Here is a 21,309-nt window from a genome sequence, read left to right as displayed (position 1 = left end):
TTTCATCAGGCTGCCAGTGCTGTAGGATCATGGAGGAAGGCTCATCTCCTATTCAGCTGCAGATTACAGGCAAGAACCAAGGAATGTTGCCAAAGAATTCCTGCCAAACTTTTATTCACATGAATGTCTATAATTGTTTTCATGTCTCTGAAGAACAGTTTTTAGCTTTAACATCTCGCTTAAATGACATATGTATGCTAAAGGGCTCACAATGCCAGTTATCAGTTTATTAATTAAAGGAATAGAATATGCCAAGTTCAAAACCTGTATTTCCAGGCAAGCTATGCTATGTGTTTGTGCTGATTGGATAGTTTATGTCCCCTCTATTTCTGCTATTTCTCAAACTGAAATTTCTTCTTGCTGAGAAGGAAATATTGGTGTTAAAGATGTGAAATGAGGTCTGAAGCCAGGACACATGGGAGCTTAATGCTCCAACAGAGCAGCATTTACCAATGTGTGTGCAAAGAAGTCGCCCATGAGATGCCACACACAAAGGGAATTTACTGGTCAAATACACTTGGGAAGCACTGCTTTGTGTCACTCCCTCTAAAAACTCACACCACTCAGTACATCTAAGGCTCTCAAAGGACCTGTAGTAAAGGAAACAATTTGACTCTGCTTAATCACCCAATGTTCATCACATTCATTGGATTACAGGATAGTTTCCTTGTAGCTGTGACATGCAGTGGAATTATCCCAAGGTACACATTTTGAGAAATTTGAGCCAGAGACCTGCCTTGTTTGAGAATAAAATCATTTAGACTTTAATATTGTGTTTGCAATCAAAACACATAAGAACCCAGTGTCAGTTTCTGGGTCAGAATTATAAACTAATAATGGCACTGTTTTTTTGAGAAATTGGCATTGGATTCATACTGTCAATTTTTATACACATTTTACATTTACAATAATAGCTTAAACATGAAGATAGTCTGTGTGTCTATTTAACCAAAACATCTTGTGATCATATCTCAAACACAGCTGCAGGTAGGGTTCAGGTCATTGGCATCTGATATAAATATTTATTTAATAAATTTATTTAAGTAACAGAGAGATGGAAAGAGAGAGAGAGTCAGATAGAGAGTTCCCATCTGCCAGTTCACTCCCCAAATACTCAAAATGGCCAGCGTTGGCCAGGCCAAACTCGGGAGCCAGGAACCCAATCTAGATTTACCTGTGTGGATGGCAGTTTCCAATAACTTTAATCATCACTGCTACCTCCCAGGGTCTGCATCAGAAGAAAGCTGGAATCAGGAGCCAGAGGCAGTAATCAAACATAAGTACTTCAATATAAAAAGTGCCCTTTTCCTTGTGTAAATGTTTAAAAATGCAATATTCTTTACAACAGTCTCTCCTTATTTTTCTTTTAGTTTCCATCTAATTTTTAAATTATCTCTGTGTTTTTCTAAATGTTCAACATTAGAAAATTAACAAAGGGGCCACTGTTGTGGCACGGCAGGTTAGCCACTACCTGGGATGCCAGCATTCCATATGAGCATTGGTTCCCCTCAGTGTTACTCTGCTTCAGATCCAGCTCCCTGCTAGGGCACTCGAGAAAGCAGCAGAAGGTAACCCAGACACTTGGGCCCCTGCCACCCATGTGGGAGACCTGGATGGAGTGCCAGGGTCCTGGTTTCGGCCTGGGCCTTCCCCAGCCTGTTGTGGCCACTTGGGGAGTGAACCAGAGGATGGAAGTTTTCCCTCCCTCTCTTTTCTCTATTTCTGTGTAGCTCTACCTTTCAAATAAAAAAAAAATCTTAAAAAAATTAATAAGCTATGCTTTCAATTTTTCAATCACTGACTTTAAATTGTGCAAAATGGTGTCTGAGCAACAATAGTGTTTTAGAACATCTAAAAAGGTTACAGAATCTCAGGTGTAAGCACTTACATATTTACCAAAACCCTTCTCTTTTAAAGTCCTGAATGGAATCTGTATTTGCTCTTGCTCATCAGGTTATCCCAGAGCAAGGGAAATCTTTCAGTAGAGCATTACTTCTTAGGTTGCTTACAGATGCATTCTGAGATCCAACACTGTAAAATGAACTGAGAGTTTGCACTGACATGAATAATGAATATGTTTGATGGAAGTTATTTCTCAGAGAAAATCTCTTTGTGAAGTCGTTTGGTCCCAGATGAAGAAAGGTAAGTTTGAATAATGCACTCATACGGGAAAACTACAAGTTGATAATAAAAAATAAGGCACAGTTAACATCATCATCACAGAGGGATTGTGTTAGGAATGCTTCAAAAGGGGGGCTTTTGGAAATATACTCTGCTTATTTTAAAAATACTAAAATATGAAAGTCTACCTTGCCACTTATTTACACATATTTTAAAATATGCCACATTCTGTGAACTCCTGCAGCTGGTACCACTGTCCAGGAAGTCCTGCCATGTTTTTTATTCTATGTAATTTTATTTTAGTAGAGGGCATTTGACGCAATGGTTAAAATGCCACTTGGGACATCTGTGTCCCATATCAGAGGGTCTGGGTTTGAGTCCCGGCTCTACTGCCAATTCCAGCTTCCTGCTTATGTGCACCCTAGTGGGGCAGCAGGTGGTGGCTTAGAGAGTTGATTCCCTGCCACCCACATAGGAGACCTACATTGAATTCTTGGCCTCCAAATTTGGACTGGATCCACCATGGCCATTTTGGGCATTTGGTAAGTAAACCAGTGGATTGATGATCTATGTGTGTGTGTGTGTGTGTGTGTTTGTGTCTGTCTCTTTTTGTCTATGTGCCTTTCAATCAAAATAAATCAATTAAAATGAAAAAGCAAAAAATTATATTTAAACCTTTATTTAAAAATAGATATACACATGTAAATTGGATAGAATATTGAAAAGAAAAAGTAGCCAAAAAGGTATAATCATGCCACCATGAAACAATCATTATTAAGTTTGGTAATTTTCCTTCTAGTCTTATCCTGTGTACATACCTGAGTGTTCCTGAAATGAACTAGTTAAGATCATACCTAACTATCTTCACATTGCACCATCATATATTCATCTCTCCGTGAGAACAACCTGTGTTTTTAGTGGTTGGCTAATATACCATCACCATCGTTTATTGAATCCATCTCACTTTGTTGGGTAAATTGTCAGATTGTGGCGAGGACCCCGAGGGGCCCCTCTCCTTGGGTTAGGAAAAAAATGCTGGCTAAAGGTAGAACCGGTAGAGAATTGAAGCAGGGGCTTTTGGGGAACAGGGGTTGTAGGGATTTTCAGAGAAATACAGTGACCGCAGCTAGGTCATCTGCAGCAAATGGGGCAAGGCCAACTACAGCAACACTATTAGGCCAACTGTAGTGATTCAGGTGCATGCAGGAGTGACTTTGTGTAACAGTTGTGTAGGCAGTGTTATGGCTCTAGAATATCCAACCAAAAGTTGAATAACTGAATATGTATAGGAAACATAAAGCTGTTGTGTGTACAAGACAATGTCCTGATTTGCTGGAGGCCCAGAATTTGGAGACTGAACTCTCCTCTGGGCCAGCTGGCAGAATAAACCTGTTAAGAGCCTTTGTGTTTCCCACCTCTCTGGGTTTCTTGCTATAGGTGCTCACTGTTATGAATAATATTTGCCACTTCCTATGATTTCACTGGGAGAATTTTGGAAAATGTAATTATTAGGTCATAATGTATAAACAATAATGCTTTTAAACTGATATGAGGATGTGAAGGCTGACCAACTCATACTTGTATCTACTGTGTAAAAATGTCTAATTGAATTTGGGCTTTAATCAGAAGCTGTATGTTTTTTTGTTTGTTTGTTTTTTTAGTTTTTTTTTTTAACTTTTATTTAGTAAATATAAATTTCCAAAGTACAGTTTATGGATTACAATGCTTCCCCCATAACTTCCCTCCCACTCGCAACCCTCCCCTCTCCCACTCCCTCTCCCCTTCCATTCACATCAAGATTCAGTTTCAATTATCTTCATATACAGAAGATCGATTCAGTATATATTAAGTAAAGATTTCATCAGTTTGCACTCACACAGAAAAACAAAGAGTAAAATACTGTTTCAGTACTAGTTATAGCATTACTTCACATTGGACAACACATTAAGGACAGATCCCACATAAGGAGTAAGTGCACAGTGACTCCTGTTGTTGACTTAACAATTTGACATTCTTGTTTATGGCGTCAGTAATCTCCCTTGGCTCTAGTCATGAGTTGCCAAGGCTATGGAAGCCTTTTGAGTCGCCGACTTCGATCTTATTCAGACAGGGTCTTAGTCAAAGTGGAAGTTCTCTCCTCCCTTCAGAGAAAGGTACCTCCTTCTTTGATGGCCCCATTCTCTCCACTGGGATCTCACTCATAGAGATCTTTCATTTAGGTCTTCTTTTTTTTTTCCCCCAGAATGTCTTGGTTTTCCATGCCTAAAGTACTCTCATGGGCTCTTCAGCCAGATCCGAATGCCTTAAGGGCTGATTCTGAGGCCAGAGTGCTATTTAGGACATCTGCCATTCTATGGGCTTGCTGTGTATCTCACTTCCCATGTTGGATAGTTCTCTCCCTTTTTGATTCTATCAGTTAGTATTAGCAGACACTAGTCTTGTTTGTGTGATCCCTTTGACTCTTAGACCTATCAGTGTGATCCATTGTGAACTGAAATTGATCACTTGGACTAGTGAGATGGCATTGGTACATGCCACCTTGATGGGATTGTATTGGAATCCCTGGCACGTTTCTAACTCTACCATTTGGGGCAAGTCCGATTGAGCATGTCCCAAATTGTACATCTCCTCCCTCTCTTATTCCCACTCTTATATTTAACAGGGATTACTTTTCAGTTAAAACTTAAACACCTAAGAATAATTGTGTGTTAATTACAGAGTTCAACCAATAGTACTAGAACAAAAAAATAATAATAAAATGGATAAGCTGTATGTTTTTAAGTCAAATGGCGGCAGAAAACATTTGTTATTGGCTTGATTTGCATCTATTTGAATATTGATGTTTAATTTTTAAAAGCTTATTTGCTACCTATTTGCATGTCTAATTTTAAATTACTTGTTCCTGTCTTTGCCTTTTTATATTTTAAGACTTGTTGTTGATATGTTACTTTCTAAAAAAGGATGTAAAACCTTTGAATTTTTATTGCTAATATTGTCTCAGTTTATTATTTAGCTCTTTTTTTTTTTTTATTTTTTTTTTTTTAATTTTTTATTTATTTTTTTATTTTTTTTTAACTTTTATATAATGAATATAAATTTCCAAAGTACGATTTATGGATTACAATGGCTTCCCCCCCATACCGTCCCTCCCACCCACAACCCTCCCCTTTCCCACTCCCTCTCCCCTTCCATTCACATCAAGATTCATTTTCGATTATCTTAATATACAGAAGATCAGCTTAGTATACATTAAGTAAGGCTTTCAACAGTTTGCTCCCACACAGAAACATAAAGTGAAAAATAATAGATGATTTTTTTTAATGATGATGAAATCAGATCAGACCTATTGTCATGTTTAATCCCAGTGAGAGTCAAGTTGGGAGTTGATAGTTTCTTTTCTTTTCTTTTTTTTTTTACAGAGGATCAGTTTAGTATGCATTAAGTAAAGATTTCAACAGTTTGCACCCCCATAGAAACACAAAGTGAAATATATTATTTGAGTACTCATTATAGCATTAAATCTCAATACACAGCACATTAAGGACAGAGATCCTACATGAGGAGTAAGTGCACAGTGACTCCTGTTGTTGACTTTACCAATTGACACTCCTGTCTATGGCATCAGTAATCTCCCTATGCTCCAGTCATGAGTTTCCAAGGCTATGGAAGCCCCTTGAGTTCTCCGACTCTTATCTTGTTTAGACAAGGTCATAGTCAGAGTGGAGGTTCTCTCCTCCCTTCAGAGAAAGGTACCTCCTTCTTTGAAGACCTGTTCTCTTAAAGCTAAAGGCAAAGAAATAGTAAACTTTTAATAATGTCAGGTTACTGATTATTTTGTCTTGAAACATGAAATACTTGCAGTAGTTATTAATACATCCGGTTCTTTCTTTTCTATGTAGGTGGGTGGATTGCACCTAACTTGGAGTTGGTGGGGCTGGGTGACTGATTCTATCCAACGACATTTGCGTAAAAGTCATTTAGGTCATCTATGGTAAGCAAGTAAGAGACTCCCCAGGGCTCTTCTCCTTCCCTCAGTCCAGTGCCTGGTTCAAGCCTGAAGTTCAGAAGGAAGCCTTGTCAGTAGAGCCTGCAATATTCTCACTGTAGTCATTGTAGCAAGAAAATATCTGCATTTATTTTAATCCTCTATTTTTTACTTATTATAGTAGCAGGATCTGGCCTGAGTGGAATTCTTGATCTAGGAAGATACTTGAAAAAGTTCATGGAAAATTGAATTATAAGATGTTTGTTTTGTACAAAAGTTTGGAAATTGAAGCATTTTTTTCATGTTTTCTACGAACTTTTTGAAGATTCCTCATATGCATTCCAAGAGTTTTTTGTGCCAAAATAAACTTTTAAATTCCATTTTCCATGGAATTTTTGAAGTCCTATTGTGTTTACTATTAAAAATTTCTCCTCTGCTTTCAGAATTGATAAATATTCAGACATAATTGCTCTTAGGATTTTTGTTTGTTTAAATAACCAAGAAAGTAAGATCTAAGCAGAACACTGGAATACTGACAGAGAAATTGAAAATAGTAAGTAAGTGTTGAACTTCTTTGTTCAGAGAATGTTCCCGGAAAGCTCACCTGGCAACACTGTTCTAAGAGAGAGCCAGCCAGCCACTAACAAGGGAAGCCACAGGAACCCAATGTGGAAGGTGTAGACTGCAGCAGCAAGGGCTGCCCTGCTTCCCTTAGTCCACACCCTGGGCACTCTCCTAACTTTGTCATAAAAGCCCTAGCAAATGCCTTGGGAGAGCAGTTTCTTTACGAACTGTCCCTTCCCACCATCTCCTTTACCTTTTGCAGGTAAATACAGCTTTCCTCTGCGCCACTCTTCCAGTAGCTGAGTATGTGATGACACCGCGACTGAACAGACCTGTGTCTGCTCACACTTACATACTCCTTTTAAAAGTTCTTCTGGTGTAGGTAGTAGGGGACAGCTACTACAGTTTTTACACACACACACACACACACACACATGCATATGTTTATATAATTTTGTCTTGATGGTTACATCCACCTTTGTAGTAAACTGAGTCATCATATAATTCAATTTCTGGATTTTTTTGTTCCACTAACTATTCTGCCCACGTTTATGTATCATGCCAGTTCAAGTCCTGGCTGCTCCACTTCCAATCCACCTCTCTGCTATGGCCTGGGAAAGCAGTACAAGATGGCCCAAGTCCTTGGGCCCCTGCACCCACTTGGGAGACCTGGAAGAAACTCCTGGCTCCTGGCTTCGAATCAGCGCAGCTCCAACCATTGGGAGTGAACCAGCAGATAAAGACCTCTCTCTCTCTCTCTCTCTCTCTCTGCCTTTCAAATAAATAAATAAATCTTTTTTAAAAAAGTTCCAATTACTCTTACAAAATATTTTCTTGAAGAGATTTAAATATTGGTTACTTGGAATGTTGTTGAGAATATCATTAAACCTATCAAATCTTTTATGAATATTAGAAAAGTTTCATCTATCTATCTCAGAACATGAGATTTTATATTGTCAAAATATTTGTATAAAACAAGTCACATATTAATATTTTGTATTTGATACTTTTTTCCACAAGTTTGATATTTTGTTTTTTCTTTGTTGCTACTGTTGATTTTATTAATTTTGTATGTTTACATTGACTTGCTTTTCTGCATCATTTTTAAATACTTTAATTTTATTTTGAATTTTCTTGTATTGTCACATCTCTGAGTGTCCAACTTATCTCTCTCTCTCTCTCTCTCTCTCTCTCTCTCTCTCTCTCTCTTTTATTTGACAGGCAGAATTAGTGGGAGAGTGAGACAGAGAGAAAGTCCTCCTTCAGCTGGTTCACGCCCCAGATGGCTGCTATGGCCGGCGCCGCGCCAATCCAAAGCCAGGAGCCAGGTGCTTCCTCCTGGTCTCTCAAGTGGGTGCAGGGGCCCAAGCACTTGGGCCATCCTCCACTGCCCTCCTGGGCCACAGCAGAGAGCTGGACTGGAAGAGGAGCAACTGGGACTAGAACCCGGCGCCCATATGGGATGCTGGCGCCACAGGCAGAGGATTTGCCAAGTGAGCCACGGCGCTGGCCCCCAACTTATCTCTTTAGCTTCTAGCATTGGCTAGATTTTCAGAGTAAGAAAGTGAGGGAAAGTCTACTTATTTAGTTTCTAACAGAAGATAAAATGTCTCTACTATTGAACCATTACCTGTAATTTGCAGATTGGATTCAAATAGATGTAATATCATTAATTTAATATAATACAAGAAATTCAAATTACCTCAAACAATATGTATTGAATTTTGTTAAATGTTTTTCAGGATTCAATTTACCCTTCTAGTGACCTATTTTATGGGATTACATTACATTAACTCAGCCTTAAAATTCTGGGATAGATTATATTTAATCACTGAGGTTTTTCTTTTAATATGTTGCTGACATTTTATGAGCATTTTGAATTTTTATTAGTGAAAATGGTGTGTATATGTGTGTCTGTTAGCCTTGCCAATTTTGTCTTTAGAATTATCTAAGCTTACTAAAATGTAAAGAATGGCTTTTTAAAAATTTCTATGTCTTAAAAAAATATAGAAGTTCCTTAAATCTAAAAGAACTCATCAGTAAGGCTGTGTAGCTCAGAATGCTTCTATAAATAGTTCTTTGATAAATTTTTAAACTTTCTCATTAGTTATTAATAATCTTGAGTAGACTTTAATATTATATTTTAGACTATCATCTATTCCAGTAAGATTTTAATTATTTTTCATATAGCTATTTAAATAGTACCCTACAGTAATTATTACAAGAACTTAAAATGTTTTGCTGTCATTGTTACACTTCACCTTTTGTTTAGTTAACTTTTCTCTATTTTTTGCCCCTCTTTCTTTCTCTCCTCCTTCCTTCACTTCTTCTTTTCTTTCTTTCTTGTCTCTTTTCTTCCTTTTGGTTAGTGATTTTTCCCTACTTTAAAGTCTGAAGACAAACTCATTCTTCAGTTTAAGCTTCCCTATCCTGCTTTCTAGGCACCAATTTTGTATAGATTTGTATAATTATTTCTTATTTAAGTTAAAAGGAAAGTAGCTCAAGTGCCTGACTTAACATTCTGAAAATAAAGAATAAAGGTGAAAAGAATAATCATTTAAAATTCTACCATCCAAAGAGTTAGCAATATCAAGTTTAGGTGTTATTTTCCTCTAAACATTATTTGCTATATATAGATATACACTGGAATAATGCTGTGTATAACATTGTGTTTTTACTTAATGACATTTTCTGTATTATTCAATATTTACTAAACATAATTTTAGTAGTGCATATTATATTTAAAAATTAAAGCTTATTTAAATAACTATTATTAGACATTATGTATTTTTATAATCCTTTGCTATAAAATAATGCTTCAATAAATATATTCTTTTGGACAAAATAGTATTGATATACATCTTTCTTTTTGTAATTATTTTGCATGAAATTCAAAGCTAACAACATGCTCATAGGGACTGGAGCTGTGGCACTGTGGGTTACGCTATGGCCTGCAGCATCCCATAGGGCACCAGCTCAGCCCCAGCTGATCCACTCCCAGTCTAGCTGCCTGCTAATGGGCCTTGGAGAGCAGTGGAGGATGTTTCAAGTGCTTGGGCCCCTGAACCTACATGAGACAAGCTCCTGGCTTCTGGCTTTGAAATAACCCAGGCTTGGCCACTGTGGCCATCTGGGGAGTGAAGCAGTAGATGCAAGATCTCGCTCTCTCTCTCTCTCTCTCTCTCTGGAACTCTGCCTTTAGATAAATCTTAAAACAAGAATGTGTTCATTTTTAAAGATTTTTTAAAAAGATTTATTTATACAAAGAGAGGAGAGGCAGAGAGAGAGAGAAGTCTTCCACCCTCTGATTCACTCCCCAATTGGCCACAAGGGCCAGAGCTGGGCCAATCTGAAGCCAGAAGCCAGGAGCTTCTTCTGGGTCTCCCACACAGATGCAGGGGCCTAAGGACTTAGTCCATTTTCTACTGCTTTCCCAAACCATAGCAGAGATCTGGATCAGAAGTGGAGCAGCTGGAACTTGAACTGGCACCCACACAGGATGCTGGCACTGCAGGCTGCAGCTTTACCCACCACATCGCCAGCCCCTCATTTTTAATCTTGCTGAATATTGCCTAATTGTCTTCAAGAAACATTGCATTAACTCACATGCCTACTTACGAATGTGTGAGAATGCACATTTTTTTGAATTTTCAAGTATTGAAAATAAAAAAAAAATCAATTCCCTAGGCAAATACTTTGTAATTGATGACTGCTTAAATTTATATCTCATAGAGTATTTCAGGCATGGAAAGCCAAGACACTGTGGCAAAAAAAAAAAAAAAAAAGACCTAAATGAAAGATCTCTGTGAGTGAGATCCCAGCGGAAAGAACGGGCCATCAAAGAAGGAGGTACCTTTCCCTGAAGGGAGGAGAGAACTTTCACTTTGACTATGACCCTGTCTGAATAAGATCGAAATCGGCGAACTCAAAAGGCTTCCATAGCCTAGGGTGATTACTGATGCCATAAACAAGAGTGTCAATTGTTAAATCAACAACAGGAGTCACTGCGCACTTACTCTCCATGTAGGATCTCTGTCCTTAATGTGTTGTTCAATGTGAATTAATGCTATAACTAGTACGCAAACAGTATTTTACACTTTGTGTTTCTGTGTGGGTGCAAACTGATGAAATCTTTGCTTAATATATACTAAATTAATCTTCTGTATATAAAGATAATTGAAAATGAATCTTGATGTGAATGGGAAAGGAGAGGGCGTGGGAGATGGGAGGGTTGCAGGTGGGAGGGAAGTTATGGGGGGAAAAAGCCACTGTAATCCAAAAGCTGTACTTTGGAAATTTATATTCATTAAATAAAAGTTTAAAAAAACAAATTTATATTCCAGTCAAAAAAATAAATTCACACCTCATGGATTATTAAAGAAGCTGCAAATTTTCCCATAATGCTCTATTATATTCCACTGTATTTCTTCTTTTGTTAGTTTTTAACTTCTTGACTCTTTGGGACATTTATATTAAACTTGTGCATTTTTACATTAAGGAAAAAGACTATATTCCCATAATATTTTCAGATATTAGTATGCTATCCCTTTTAATTTCATTTCCTGATCATGTTAGAAAAGACAAAAATTTGGAACATATTGGGTACTTTAGGACTGATAGTCCTTAAAACACAGCTAAACTTTCCCACTGCCTTCTGTAGTTGTCATTCTAGTTGCATAGTCTTAAGCATGGCACCTCTTAATCTGTGTTGCACTGATTTATTTATCTTAGTCTTCCTGAACTTTAAGCCTGCATCATCTTATTTGTCTTTATAGTCTCCGCACCTGCACAGTGCATTGTACATAAGTGGTCAATTAGTGTTTCTGAAATTGACTAATGAGTTTGTTTTAATTGGCAAAAGGCAATGCAGAGATATCCCTGGGATTTGCCAAGAAAATTACCATGCTGTGACCTGTGTTTAAATCAGGTCATTTTGGAGTTATACCGCCACTATGCATATTTAGGGTATCTTTCACTGTTTGCTCTTCGGATTTGTGGCGGCTTTCAAGCAAGTGAGGTACAATCTGCTCTGTACACAATGCTTGTCGTGGTTATCTTTGGTATACCAAAGGGTGGACTCTTAACTAGAGGTCAAAAAAATTAATGAAGTGTCATAATGGATCCTGGTATCAGCGCTGATGTGCTGATGTTAATCAAGCATTATTTGTGTTTATCACTAAAAAATGAAAACTACTCAGAAGAATAGCAAGAAAAGAAAATCAATGTACATTTTTTATTTTGGAGGATATTTCTGTTTAGCAACAGTGATGTTGTTTGCCAGGTACTTATGGGGACCCAGGGCTTTGAGTGCTACAGGCAAGGAAATTATCCTATAACTTGACCAGTATGAACATTTTCGGCTTTATGTGGAGTCAGTGAATGTCTGTGGGTGGGACTGGGAAGTGTTACCCATGCCACATGAAAGCGTTGTGATACTTTTTATTTCTCTCAAGCTACAAATTGGAAAGCATCTCAGGCAATGTCAGTGTAAAGTACTAAAAAACTCAGTTGCGAAAGTTACCTTTTGCTGTAAATGCTTTTTATAGCTTTGATTCTAATTTTTCCTGGGGTTCTTAATATATAAATCAATTTCTCTACCCCTCAATTTTTAACTTATCAAATGGGGATAACACTAACTGAAGGCAATTGGAGGTATAACTGAATGATTGAAAGCATTCTGTAAGCATTGTGCCAGGTTTCTTTCAATGTCTAATCTTTGAGGATGATAGTTTGATAGTTCATTATTTTCATTAGAATTTAGACTTGAACTCCTCATAGGAAAAGGAACAATGAATTGTAACTTGATATTGCACAAACTCCCAAGTGTTCCAGGAAATTGAAAAACAGTAACTACCTTATCTCTCATGAATGTGTGAAAGAGTTGAGTAGGAGTCCCTTCTCATTTCTGCAAAACTCAGAGCAGAGATGTTCACAAATGCACGTGTAGGTGGTGGATACACTGGCTCACCCTCAGCACCGTAACTGCATTCAATTTTATAGCACAGGAGGGTTTGGTAGTGACCGCTGATGGTGGGTCTGATTAGCTAGCAATGACTCCTGTGGTATAATCAACGCAGGCAAGCCAGCACATGATTGAAAGGAGTTAACACCATTCTAAGTGTGCTAGCATGAAGAGAGAGGGAACCATAAGACTCGGAAACCAGGGCTAGGATTGGGTCAAATCAGTGAAGTATTTACTTTGGATATATAAAGTTGTACCAAATAAAATGCAGCAATGAAGATAAGTGATATTTTAATGTACTATTCAAAATAAAAATTAATGAAAAAATGGCAGATGAACAAAATATATAAATTGCAAATAAAGCCAACCTCCAATACTGTACTTGCATGACTCTCTTGCCTCTTACTATTTCTGACTCTCTACAACCAGCCATAGAAGACTGAAGGCCATGGTCATATTACAGAGTAGCAACACTTCCAGGCTGAAGTAGAAAAGTTAATGCTGCTCTCCAGTGCACCTCATTTCTACCAAAGAGTAGCTTAGGATTTAGAAGTATTGTTTCAATGTAAATTGCATACTCTCAAGCATAAATCATAATGATAAATCTTTACATATATTACTATCTTGTTATAATCCCTCCAATTAATTACTTGTGAGGTAGACGCTATAATCCTCATTTTCTAGAAGAGTAAACCAGCTCAGATATGCTAAGCAGCTTTCCCACTGTCACACAGTTAGTAAAATTAGAATCTTTTCTGGAATTAAGCCAAAATGGTTAAAAAGCTATGACTTTCATTTATTATTCATCCATTCATTGACAAAAAGTTGCTAAATTAAGTAATTAAGGGCCTACCAAGTGGACACATTGTCTACAACATGAACAACTGAGTAAGAAAACAGTAGTTATAACAAATGGACACAAGCATAATTTGCTAGGAAGATGGGTCCTGAGAATTTATCAGAAGGGAAGAACCAGAGTTAGTGCATCTTCTTGTCATTGTTAATAAACTGATAGTAAGAGAGAGGTTGAATCAACATCTGGGCTTTATCTTCAAGTTTCAGCAGTGACTCAGAGATGCCATGGATCTTATAGTTTGTAAAACCTTTATACTTAACAGGAGTTTGTGAAGTGACCAGTGCGCAGGAGCACTTGACATAGACAGAATGACCATCTACGTTTGCTATTGCTCCAATGCACAAGGCAGGTGATTTTTTAGAGCCCCTTTTGATACAAGTAACAGACTTGCTGTTCAAATCAGAAATGCTTCTGTTTCTGGGTAGATCAGTGCCCAGTGCTCTGGTGCCCATCAACTGACTCTTTTTTTTAAAGATTTATTTATTTATTTGAAAGTCAGAGTTACACAGAGAGAGAAGGAGAGTCAGAGAAAGAGAGAAAGAGAGAAAGAGAGGGAGAGAGAGAGAGAGAGAGAGAGAGAGAGGTCCTCCATCCACTGGTTCACTCTCCAATAGGCCACAACAGCCAGAGCTGCACTGTGCCAAAGCCAGAAGGCAGGAGCTTCTTCTGGTCTCCCGCATGGGTGCGGGGGCCCAAGTACTTGGGCCATCTTCTACTGCTTTCCCAGGCCATAGTAGAGAGCTGGATCGCAAGTGGAGCAGCTGGGACTTGAACCAGCACCCATATGTGATGCCGGCACTGCAGGAGCTGGCTTTACCTGCTTCACCACAGCGCTGGCCCCATCAACTCATGTTTTTTTTTTTTTTTTTAAGATTTATTCATTTATCTGAAAGTCAGAGTTACACAGAGAGAAGAGAGGCAGTGAGAGTGAGAGAGAGAGGTCCTTCATCCGAAGGTTCACTCCTTAATTGACCACAATGGCCAGAGCTGTGCTGATCCGAAGCCAGGAGCCAGGAGTCTCCTCCAGGTCCCCCAAGTGGGTGCAGGGGCCCAAGGTCCTGGGCTATCTTCCCCTGCTTTCCCAGGCCATTGCAGGGAACTAGATCAGAAGTGGATCAGCCAGGTCTTGAACTGGTGCCCATAAGATACACAGTGAGTGACATTTCTAGTGCTTTTCCACTTGACTCCTATTTCTGCTCAAGATAAAATAGATATGATTTTGGAGATAAGAAGTGGAATGACAGAAGTCATGCCTTTTGGCCAGTGTTTTCAGAAGAAATGTATATGAAAGTTTGAAAGTTCTTATCCAGATGGAATATCGTTTTCAAATACACATTTTACAAATATACTACATTTCTGCTTTGGCTATCAGCCATGCAATAATTGAGGAATAGTTCCCCAAATCTATAGTAAGTGTTGATTGACAAGACAAGATGAACAGCCCTTGTCTGGACTGTTGAGGAACAGTTTTTTCTTTTTTTTTTTTCTTTCATACTACTTGTTGAACTCTTTACTTAGTATAATCTTATGTGTATAAAATTAATTAAAGATAGATCTTAGTAAAAAATAAGAATGGGAATAGGAGAGGGAGGGGAGAAAGGCTGAAGTTGTATTTATGAAATGCACGAAGTTTGTATACCTGAAATTAAAGGTTTCTGGGGAAAAAAGATACAAAATCTTCTGGAATTTTTCATCAATAAAATAAATTTTCACCTGTAGAGAGCAGAGTTTGTACCTTTACTTTCATCTGTTTCTGCATTTCTCAGTCAGAAATGTAATTTTTATAAAATTAGGACTATATTCCCTCAGAAGAACATAAAAAACAAAGGTTTCAAATATTCAACTAAGCCTCGCAGAAGAAAGATAGGACCCAGAGTTCACAGAGAGAGTGTTTCCATAAGCCAGAAATCTCAGCTTTCAGCTCTGCGGCATGCCATATCCTCGTTGATAACAACTTCTGTACAATGTGAAGATCCCATTATGCTTATTAAGCAGTAAGACTCAGTTTCCCAAGGGGATCATATTGAATTAAGCTTTCTAATCGGGAGCCATATCCCCAAGGACCATTTGACAGAATTCATGTTTCAAGACTTCTAAGCAATTTGCCCCTCTACCTTTATTAAAGAAAGAAGATTATTTATCTTGATTCACTTACATAATACATTACTCACACCATAGCCTATTTCAGAAATATAGGTTAAAAGCTAATCATCAGAATGTCATCTCTGAATTTTTTCTCTTTCATTTTTAAAATACTTTTAAGTCGAAAAGAGACTCAAGCTGCTCATGAGTTCATTAAAGTGTGGACACTCTGATTTCTAGTTAGATCTGATCATGGTGTCACTCTTTAACAGAAGAAAAAAGACTCTCCAATCTCAAGGTATATTAATCACTGTTGTTAAATAATTGAAAGCAAATAGTATGTGTATGTGTTTTTTCAAACAAAGTGTATATGTTTCTCAGGTTATTATTTTACTTTATCATTTTACTTCCCATTTAAAAAATGGTCTATTTTACTTGGAGCTGTTTAGATTCTTTTTTTTTTTTAATTTTTCTTTTTTTGACAGGCAGTTAGACAGTGACAGAGAGAGAGACAGAGAGAAAGGTCTTCCTTCCGTTGGTTCATCCCCGAAATGGCCGCTACTGCAGGCGTGCTGCGCCGATCTGAAGCCAGGAACCTGGTGCTTCCTCCCAGTCTCCCAAGTGGGTGCAGGGCCCAAGCACTTGGGCCATCCTCCACTGCCTTCCTGGGCCACAGCAGAGAGCTGGACTGGAAGAGGAGCAGCTGGGACAGAGCTGGCGCCCCGACCAGGACTAGAACCCCAGGGTGCCGGTGCTGCAGGCAGAGGATTAGACTAGTGAGCCACGGCACTGGCCTTTTAAAAATTTTTTTAAAGGTTTATTTATTGTACTTGAAAGAGTTACACACACACAGAGAGACAGAGAGAGAGAGAGACAGAGAGAGAGAGAGGTCTTCCATCCACTGGTTCACTCCCCAATTCGCCGCAACAGCCGAAGCTGAGTAGATCCAAAGCCAGGAGCCAGGAGCTTCTTCCAGGTCTCCCATGTGGGTGCAGGCGCCCAAGGACTTGAGTCATCTTCTACTGCTTTCCCAGGCCATAACAGAGAGCTAGATCGGAAGTGGAGCAGCCGGGTCTCGAACCGGCGCCCATATGGGATGCCGGCACCACAGGCAGTGGCTTTACCCGCTACCCCACAGCGCCGGCCCCTGGAGCTGTTTAGATTCTATGGAAATATTTTCTTATTAGTAAACTAGCATCTGTCATAACATATGAGCCTTTTTCTGAGTCAGAAAAATCATGCTACCTCGCCTGTGTGCCTGTGCTAATTTATGTATCCCTGGATCCAATACCTACATACCAGGCACTAGATGTGGTTTGACATTTGAAGTTAATGGAGGAACCAGTGATATATATGTGTGTGTACATGTATTTATATATGTATGTGTATATTCATGTTGTATATATAAATATATGCTGTGTATTTGTGTATACATACACAAATATGTGCACACATAAAACATATCTTCAAAAAGTTTAAGAAAAGTGTGTGTTATTAAAAAAAGCCTGGATTTTTCAAAATTCTTTTCTTTTAAGATTTATTTGATTTATTTGAAAAGCAGAATGACAGACAAGGGAGAGACTGATAAAGAGAGCTTTCATTTGCTGGTTCATTCCCCAAATGGCCATAATGGGTGGGGTTGGGCAAGGCCAAAGCCAGGATCTTGGAACTTTATCTCAGTCTCCCACAAAAGTGAATGGGGCCCAAGTATTGGCCCATTATCTAATGTCTTTCTGGGTACATACATTAGTAGGGAGATGAATCAGAAGTAGAGCAGCAGGACTTGAACCGGCACTCCAGTATGTGATGCCAGTGTCGTAGGAGGTGGCTTAGTCCACTGTACCGCAATGCTAGCATGATTTCAAAATTCTTTTGCTCCAGAGATGGTGTTGTGGCGTAATGGGTAAAGCCACTGCTTGCAAAACTGGCATCCCATATGGGCACCAGTTTGGTTTGTGTCCTGGTTGTTCCACTTCTGTTCCAGCCCCGCTAATGGCCTCAGAAAAATCAGCAGAAGATGGCCCAAGTTCTTGGGACCCTACCATTCACATGGGAGATCCAAATGAAGCTCCTGGCTCTTGATTTTGTCCTGGCTCAACCCTGGCAGTTTGGCCAATTGGCAGTTTGGCCAATTTGGGAGTGAACCAGAGGATTGAAGATATTCTCTCTCTCTCTCTCTCTCTCTCTCTCTCTCCATCTCTCTCTCTCTCAACTAACTAACTAAATAAATATTAAAAAAATGTTCACAGCAGGTTTTTGTACACAGTGGGTCAGTGATATAGGGGGAGAAAGTAAGTCTTCATTTTATGAAAAGGGCTTTAGTAAGCTGAGCTAGCAATGGCTAAGAAGAAAAAATGCAAATCTAAGATGGCTGAATAGGGAAAAGACATATTACTTTAGATAAGGGGAAAGTAGCAGGAAAAAAATCAGAGGAAATGCATTCCCAGAGGAAAATTGGAGAGAAATTTGCAGTGGAAATCCTACAGAAGGAACATGGAAGTTTCAGATGTGCAGCAATGAGTGTGGATACCACACGTAACGCCTGCAGCCAAGAGCTGGAGGAGATGCTAGCTTTGGAGAGTGAGATCAGAGCAGACTTCAGCAGCCTCTGCCAGTGGTGCTATTGCCAGAGGGAGATCCTTAGGGACCATGCTGTCTTTGAGTCTGGCCTGGAGTCCTTACAAGGGGCAGGGTACCTGCCTCATACAGCAAAAGAATGGCACATTTCTTTCCCCTCATCTACTGACAAAACTGCCTGCTAACTGGCAGGGAGAAGCCACTATTTTGACACCAGTACTGACTGCAGTGGCTCTTTTGCACACGTATGATCTGGGGGTCTTATCAGAAGAAAAAATGTGCATTCCCCACTGACTTTGAGTCTGGCCATGAGGGTTGACAGGGGACTGGCACCCATATAGTACTGTGAAGTGGCCCCAGCCTTTCAATATATCACAAGCTCTGAGGCTCAAAGTGCCAAGGCAGGGCACCCACAGGCAACTGGCTCTGGGAACATCTCTGCTCTCTCCATGGACAGGACAAGTTAGCAGGTTTAGGAGGTAAGCAGATCCTCTGCACTTCCTGACTGTGGGAGACTTGGGTGCCGTGACTGTGGGAGCTCCGAGACTGCCTGAGATGGTACAGGATGCAGATGCGTCTCTGGACAATCACTGTATCTGGTGCCAGAGGTTCAGAGCCCCCTGATTACAAGGCTGAGTCATTGCAGAGGGATCCATGCTCACACTGAGGACTGCACAGATCCTTTCTGCAGTAAATACAGCAGCACAAGTGAGTGTTGCACCCACTTTGGGTTAACCCCAGGCATTGAGAGCCTTAGAACAGAGGAGTGAGGGTGTGACTATGTCAACAAACGTGATCATACCCTCCCCCCCTGCTGACAATAGAGGGGATCTACAACTTGGGTGTCACCCTGGATACTTGCCTCACCCCCGGAGCCTTGACCAAAGTTCTCTGGCCCACCCAGCACATGCCTTTGAGTATTTTTCTGAAAGAGCAGACACACCATTAAGACACAAAGGCATATTTCAAATGTAAAATCCATTAGTAGAGAAAACCAACAAGCGTTTCCACAGAAAGAATAGGAAGACATCATGACTCCCCCCAAAGGAACACAACAACACTTCCGTATTAAAAAGTGAATATAAAGAGATTGATGAGATACCAGAAAAGAAATTCAAAGGAATGATCATAGGTTTATTCAGAAACAATGAGAAGTAAATTCATGAGCTACAGAAATCCATACATGACATGGAGGAAAAGTTTTCCCATGAAATTCATATTTTGAAGAGAAATAAAACTGAAATATTAGAAGTGAAGAATTAAATATGTCAAATAAAAAATACAGTGCAAAGCCATAACAATAGATATGGTGAGACAAAAGAAAGAATATCCAAGCTAGAAGACAAATCTGTGGAAATATTTCAGTCAAACCAAAAAGAAGAAACTAGAAAAATTGAAAACAGTGTTTGAGATTTATGGGATACTAGCAAATAACCCAACATATAGGTATTAAGAGTTCCTGAAGGTGTGGAAAAGGAGAATGGGCTAGAAAGTCTATTCAGTGGAATAACTCCAGAAAATTTTCCTAATTTGGAGAAAAAAAGGGACATCCAAATACACGAGCCACAAATAACTCCTAATAACCATAACCAGAAATGATCTTCACCACAGCACATTGTAGTCAAACTTAACCACAGTAAAACACAAAGAAAAGATTCTATGGTCCAAGATGGCAGAGAAGGAAGAGAGCTTACTGTTGTAGGCCAGGAGAAGATAATTTAAAAAAAGTGGAAAGAGTATAGTCTCAGGGAAGAGTTAGGGAGAAAACAGCAGAGGAAACTCTGCCGAAATTAGAGGGACACAGTGGACCTACATGGAGGGCATGGGAGCCAATGGCTGGGGACTCCAGAAGCCAAGAGGCTACGCACTGGCATTGGAAAGTGAGGTGAGACCAGACCCCAGCAGTCCAAGCCATGGGTTAAAAAGTGGCAGGAAGAGCCAAGAGAGAACCTGGCTTGGAATCCCATGGGGAAAATGTACCAGCCAAATTAGAGGAGAAAAAAAAAAAAAAAAGGACCGGATGGACACACGTTTCTCTCTCCCTGATCACTTTACAGTGGTGTCCTGTAACAAGCCGATAGAGTAGGTATGATTATGGACATACATAACAGCTGCGCCAGCTCCTGTCTGTGCCCAGTAACCAGCTGAGTGGAGACTCCTGACTCTTGTGGGGAGAACTAACAGGGGGCTAGGAGCTTGTGACTGTGTGAGGCTTCTGTACTGGGGCTATGAAAAAGCCTGAGGGCATGTGGGAGGACTCACAGAGTGGCTGGGAGTTTGAGCAATCATAGTGGGAGATTCCACAGCTCAGGGTTTCCTGGTTACCTGGTGAGAGACATTGCTGGGGAATCTGAATTTACACTGAGGACTGCACAAATCCTTTGCATAGTCCTTGGGACAGAGCAGAGGAATCAATTTCAGTTCACAATTGATCACATTGATAGGTATAAGAGTCAAAGGGATCACACAAACAAGACTAGTGTCTGCTAATTCTAACTGATAGAATAAAAAAGAGAGAGAATGATCCAACATGGGAAGTGGGATACACAGCAGACTCATAGAATGGCAGATGCCCTAAACAGCTGTCCTAAAAACTCTGGCCTCAGAACCAGCCCTTAAGGCATTTGGATATGGCTGAAGAGCCCATGAGAGTATTTTAGGCATGGAAAGCCAAGACACTCTGAAAAAAAAAAAAATCTAAATGAAAGATCTCTGTGAGTGAGATCCCAGTAGAAAGAATGGGGCCATCAAAGAAGGAGGTTCCTTTCTCTGAAAGGAGGAGAGAACTTCCACTTTGACTATGACCCTGTCTGAATAAGATCGAAATCAGCGAATTCAAAAGGCTTCCATAGCCTTGGCAACTCATGACTAGAGCCTAGGGAGATTACTGACGTCATAAACAAGAATGTCAAATTGTTAAATCAACAACAGGAGTCACTGTGTACTTACTCCTCATGTGAGATCTGTCCTTAATGTGTTGTCCAATGTGAAGGAACACTATAACTAGTACTGAAATAGTATTTTACACTTTGTGTTTCTGTGTGGGTGCAAACTGATGAAATCTTTACTTTATACTGAATCGATCTTCTGTATATAAGGATAATTGAAAATGAATCTTGATGTGAATGGAATGGGAAAGGGAGCGGGAGATGGGAGGGGTGC

The 21,309-nt window shown here is 39.4% G+C and overlaps 1 protein-coding gene and 1 long non-coding RNA gene across 14 annotated transcripts in view; one reads left to right on the top strand and one right to left on the bottom strand.

Moving 5' to 3' along the window:
- Positions 1–21,309, bottom strand: part of GRIK1 (glutamate ionotropic receptor kainate type subunit 1) — a 431,814-nt gene that overhangs the window by 178,381 nt on the left and 232,124 nt on the right. The window lies entirely within an intron of this gene.
- The window catches only part of LOC103350600 (uncharacterized), a 149,433-nt gene that overhangs the window by 29,392 nt on the left and 98,732 nt on the right, over positions 1–21,309 (top strand). Inside the window, exon 3 of one of the 4 annotated variants that reach the window (XR_016232288.1) lies at positions 6,021–7,287. The exons of the other annotated variants lie outside the window; for them this stretch is intronic. This is a non-coding gene — a long non-coding RNA (uncharacterized LOC103350600). Of the gene's footprint in view, positions 1–6,020; positions 7,288–21,309 lie in introns of those variants that run through there. 4 annotated transcript variants of the gene reach the window in all.

Source organism: Oryctolagus cuniculus, chromosome 4 (genome assembly GCF_051225735.1).
Source record: "Oryctolagus cuniculus isolate XC-2025 breed Fujian yellow rabbit chromosome 4, ASM5122573v1, whole genome shotgun sequence".
Lineage (NCBI taxonomy): Eukaryota > Metazoa > Chordata > Mammalia > Lagomorpha > Leporidae > Oryctolagus > Oryctolagus cuniculus.
Note: the sequence above shows the minus strand (reverse complement) of the source record. Positions and strands in the feature narration are given on the sequence as shown.